The 5,000-nt window shown below is 54.5% G+C and overlaps 1 non-coding gene across 1 annotated transcript; it reads right to left on the bottom strand.

The window, feature by feature from the left end:
- Positions 1-336: 336 nt before the first annotated feature.
- Positions 337-2,245, bottom strand: LOC124748213. The gene has a single exon (XR_007011646.1). It is a non-coding gene; the product is annotated as a small subunit ribosomal RNA (ribosomal RNA).
- Positions 2,246-5,000: the final 2,755 nt, after the last annotated feature.

Genomic DNA, 5,000 nt, shown 5'->3' with positions numbered 1-5,000 from the left:
CCGCCGTCTCTTTCGAGACGGTCGCATAGGCGGGAGTGAGGCGTGTGGCGGCCCCTGTTCCAGCGTTCTGTGTCCAACGGCCTCACGGCCGACGGGCGTCGTACGGCTCCACACCGGAGCGGACAGGCACTCGGGCGAAAGTCATTCAAAACCGGCGCCAGGCGCCAGGTGCCGCAGGCCAGCCGCTCCAGCGCTTCAGCGCTCGTACCACACAACATTGCCGCTAGTTTTGAGAGGCACGCGTGGTTCCGCACGCGGCGCACGGCTACGGCGAGCCGTACAGGTAGCGTGTTGCGCGACACGACACGCACATCGAAAGACATGCAGTCTAGTCGGTAATGATCCTTCCGCAGGTTCACCTACGGAAACCTTGTTACGACTTTTACTTCCTCTAAATGATCAAGTTTGGTCATCTTTCCGGTAGCATCGGCAACGACAGAGTCAATGCCGCGTACCAGTCCGAAGACCTCACTAAATCATTCAATCGGTAGTAGCGACGGGCGGTGTGTACAAAGGGCAGGGACGTAATCAACGCGAGCTTATGACTCGCGCTTACTGGGAATTCCTCGTTCATGGGGAACAATTGCAAGCCCCAATCCCTAGCACGAAGGAGGTTCAGCGGGTTACCCCGACCTTTCGGCCTAGGAAGACACGCTGATTCCTTCAGTGTAGCGCGCGTGCGGCCCAGAACATCTAAGGGCATCACAGACCTGTTATTGCTCAATCTCGTGCGGCTAGAAGCCGCCTGTCCCTCTAAGAAGAAAAGTAATCGCTGACAGCACGAAGGATGTCACGCGACTAGTTAGCAGGCTAGAGTCTCGTTCGTTATCGGAATTAACCAGACAAATCGCTCCACCAACTAAGAACGGCCATGCACCACCACCCACCGAATCAAGAAAGAGCTATCAATCTGTCAATCCTTCCGGTGTCCGGGCCTGGTGAGGTTTCCCGTGTTGAGTCAAATTAAGCCGCAGGCTCCACTCCTGGTGGTGCCCTTCCGTCAATTCCTTTAAGTTTCAGCTTTGCAACCATACTTCCCCCGGAACCCAAAAGCTTTGGTTTCCCGGAGGCTGCCCGCCGAGTCATCGGAGGAACTGCGGCGGATCGCTGGCTGGCATCGTTTATGGTTAGAACTAGGGCGGTATCTGATCGCCTTCGAACCTCTAACTTTCGTTCTTGATTAATGAAAACATACTTGGCAAATGCTTTCGCTTCTGTTCGTCTTGCGACGATCCAAGAATTTCACCTCTAACGTCGCAATACGAATGCCCCCGCCTGTCCCTATTAATCATTACCTCGGGTTCCGAAAACCAACAAAATAGAACCGAGGTCCTATTCCATTATTCCATGCACACAGTATTCAGGCGGGCTTGCCTGCTTTAAGCACTCTAATTTGTTCAAAGTAAACGTGCCGGCCCACCGAGACACTCAATAAAGAGCACCCTGGTAGGATTTCAACGGGGTCCGCCTCGGGACGCACGAGCACGCACGGGGCGGTCGCACGCCTTCGGCTCGCCCCACCGGCAGGACGTCCCACGATACATGCCAGTTAAACACCGACGGGCGGTGAACCAACAGCGTGGGACACAAATCCAACTACGAGCTTTTTAACCGCAACAACTTTAATATACGCTATTGGAGCTGGAATTACCGCGGCTGCTGGCACCAGACTTGCCCTCCAATAGATACTCGTTAAAGGATTTAAAGTGTACTCATTCCGATTACGGGGCCTCGGATGAGTCCCGTATCGTTATTTTTCGTCACTACCTCCCCGTGCCGGGAGTGGGTAATTTGCGCGCCTGCTGCCTTCCTTGGATGTGGTAGCCGTTTCTCAGGCTCCCTCTCCGGAATCGAACCCTGATTCCCCGTTACCCGTTACAACCATGGTAGGCGCAGAACCTACCATCGACAGTTGATAAGGCAGACATTTGAAAGATGCGTCGCCGGTACGAGGACCGTGCGATCAGCCCAAAGTTATTCAGAGTCACCAAGGCAAACGGACCGGACGAGCCGACCGATTGGTTTTGATCTAATAAAAGCGTCCCTTCCATCTCTGGTCGGGACTCTGTTTGCATGTATTAGCTCTAGAATTACCACAGTTATCCAAGTAACGTGGGTACGATCTAAGGAACCATAACTGATTTAATGAGCCATTCGCGGTTTCACCTTAATGCGGCTTGTACTGAGACATGCATGGCTTAATCTTTGAGACAAGCATATGACTACTGGCAGGATCAACCAGGGAGCTGCGTCAACTAGAGCTGAGCAGCCGGCCGCCCGGGAGTGTGTCCCGGGGGCCCGCGCGAACACGCAAGCGTCCGCTCAATCATTCTGCAAACAGGAGGAGGCTGAGCTCCCCTGCACAATACACCTCGAAACCCTCTCAGGTCCCGGCGGCGCGCAGCGCCGTCCCAAGTACTTGGTCGGGTTCGAGAGAGGCGCAATCGCCCGGAGTTAGGCGAGTAGACGCTTTCGGTGCGACCACCCGTGCTCCCAACTGAGCTTGCCGCTGCCGACAGAGGCCCGGGAGCGTGCTGTCGTGGCATTGCCGGCGGGAGACAACACGCGCCACCTACGGTGACCGGCAGCTCCAACGCCAGCGCCACAGAAGGACAAAAGCCCCACTTGGGTGCCGAAGCGAACTCTCCCAGCACAGCGCACGCGCCAACACATCCGCACAGCTGCGATACAAACCACCAGCGAGAACCGCTGGGGCGACCGAGCAGCAGACGGCGTCGCGGCGCCGAGCGCCGGGCGGCAGCGCATCCTCAACGCACACAGTCCTCAATCGGACCAGCACACTGAAGATGTCCACCGCGCTTCGCACCGGGCCCGCGAGGACCTACTTTGGCCGCACGGCGCCGCGCGCAGGGTGCGCCGGCGCGCAGCTGCGACGCCTGCCGCGTCCGTCGGCCGGCGCGCCTGCCACTGGCCGCCCCCACCAGCCGGCTGTAGCGCGTGCGCCCACGCACCGCGCGGCCAGCACGCCGGGAGGCGCCCCCTCACCGGCCGGGGACGGTCCCACCCAGCCACCGCCGCGTATCGCTTCACACCCAGATGCCGTTCAGTTTCGTCGGCATGGTGGGTATCGCTGGAACAACCGGTTAGTACCTCAACCTATCGTCGCCATCACCGATTCACCCCTAGCGAGAACAACCGCACCACAACAGGTTACCATTTGTTCATTTGCGTAACTTCACCAGAAAACGCAGGCGTCCATCGCCATTTGCAACTTCCACGATTATTGCATGCCTGTGTCAGGTGTCACGCCACACTACGTCTGCCCACATACACGCAACAAAATGTGCACGCCTAGACAATACGTGGAAGGTGGCCCCCGTACGTATGCGATGTCCATTGCTCGAACGACTGTCAACCGGCCTCTGTAGCATGTCGCAGATATGGAACGCGGTGCACCATGCCATCACGGTGTGTGAGGAGAGACGACTAGGTCCGAATACATCAACAGACAGCTCATGCTGATCGCCATCCACGGCGTCCGTTCCTCCCACACGTCTCTATGGCGTACCACACTGCAATCCAGCTCTCATAGGGAGACGACACGTAGCTGCGTGCACAATATTTGCACTGTATGGTCCGCCGTTTTTGGGCGCAGTCGTTGTACGGTCACACATGTGCCACGATGTATCATTCAGTACATAAGGACGAATGTGCAGTACAGATTGTGGTTTACGCGTACGACATTAGCGGACAGTTGACACAGGCCGCACCACAACGTAGCCTGAGTACGTCGCATGCGGAGGGCATTGAACATGCAAAGTTCTCACCAACCAGCTTGCGAAGGCAGGGGGCAAGGTGGGGACGTGGGGAGGGGCGGCATGTACGTCCTGCTGCCATCCACATTACAGTGTACAGCAGGAGCATGTGGAAAGTGAGCAAGACTTGCAAGGTGTTTAACATGAAGCGATACACAGGGGAGCGGGGAGTGCGAGTAGCGAACTATATTGCGAGGGTTGCGGGTGGGCAACACTACACTAATTGAACGAGTCGTATAACAATTACAGAGCAGGTTTAGGCGACAACGTGGGTTACGTTAGGCGACAACGTGGGTTAGGTTAAGGCACGACGTGGGTTAGGTTAAGGCACGACGTGGGTTAGGTTAAGGCACGACGTGGGTTAGGTTAAGGCACGACATGGGTTAGGTTAAGGCACAACATGGGTTAGGTTAAGGCACAACATGGGTTAGGTTAAGGCACAACATGGGTTAGGTTAAGGCACAACATGGGTTAGGTTAAGGCACAACATGGGTTAGGTTAAGGCACAACATGGGTTAGGTTAAGGCACAACATGGGTTAGGTTAAGGCACAACATGGGTTAGGTTAAGGCACAACATGGGTTAGGTTAAGGCACAACATAGGTTAGGTTAAGGCACAACATGGGTTAGGTTAAGGCACAACATGGGTTAGGTTAAGGCACAACATGGGTTAGGTTAAGGCACAACATGGGTTAGGTTAAGGCACAACATGGGTTAGGTTAAGGCACAACATGGGTTAGGTTAAGGCACAACATGGGTTAGGTTAAGGCACAACATGGGTTAGGTTAAGGCACAACATGGGTTAGGTTAAGGCACAACATGGGTTAGGTTAAGGCACAACATGGGTTAGGTTAAGGCACAACATGGGTTAGGTTAAGGCACAACATGGGTTAGGTTAAGGCACAACATGGGTTAGGTTAAGGCACAACATAGGTTAGGTTAAGGCACAACATAGGTTAGGTTAAGGCACAACATAGGTTAGGTTAAGGCACAACATAGGTTAGGTTAAGGCACAACATAGGTTAGGTTAAGGCACAACATAGGTTAGGTTAAGGCACAACATAGGTTAGGTTAAGGCACAACATAGGTTAGGTTAAGGCACAACATAGGTTAGGTTAAGGCACAACATAGGTTAGGTTAAGGCACAACATAGGTTAGGTTAAGGTACAACATAGGTTAGGTTAAGGTACAACATAGGTTAGGTTAGGTTAGGTTACACGTTGTT

The sequence above is a fragment of the Schistocerca piceifrons genome, unplaced genomic scaffold, assembly GCF_021461385.2.
Source record: "Schistocerca piceifrons isolate TAMUIC-IGC-003096 unplaced genomic scaffold, iqSchPice1.1 HiC_scaffold_407, whole genome shotgun sequence".
Classification (NCBI taxonomy): Eukaryota; Metazoa; Arthropoda; class Insecta; order Orthoptera; family Acrididae; genus Schistocerca; species Schistocerca piceifrons.
The sequence above is the reverse complement of the archived record's forward strand: the minus strand, read 5'-3'. Positions and strand labels throughout refer to the sequence as shown.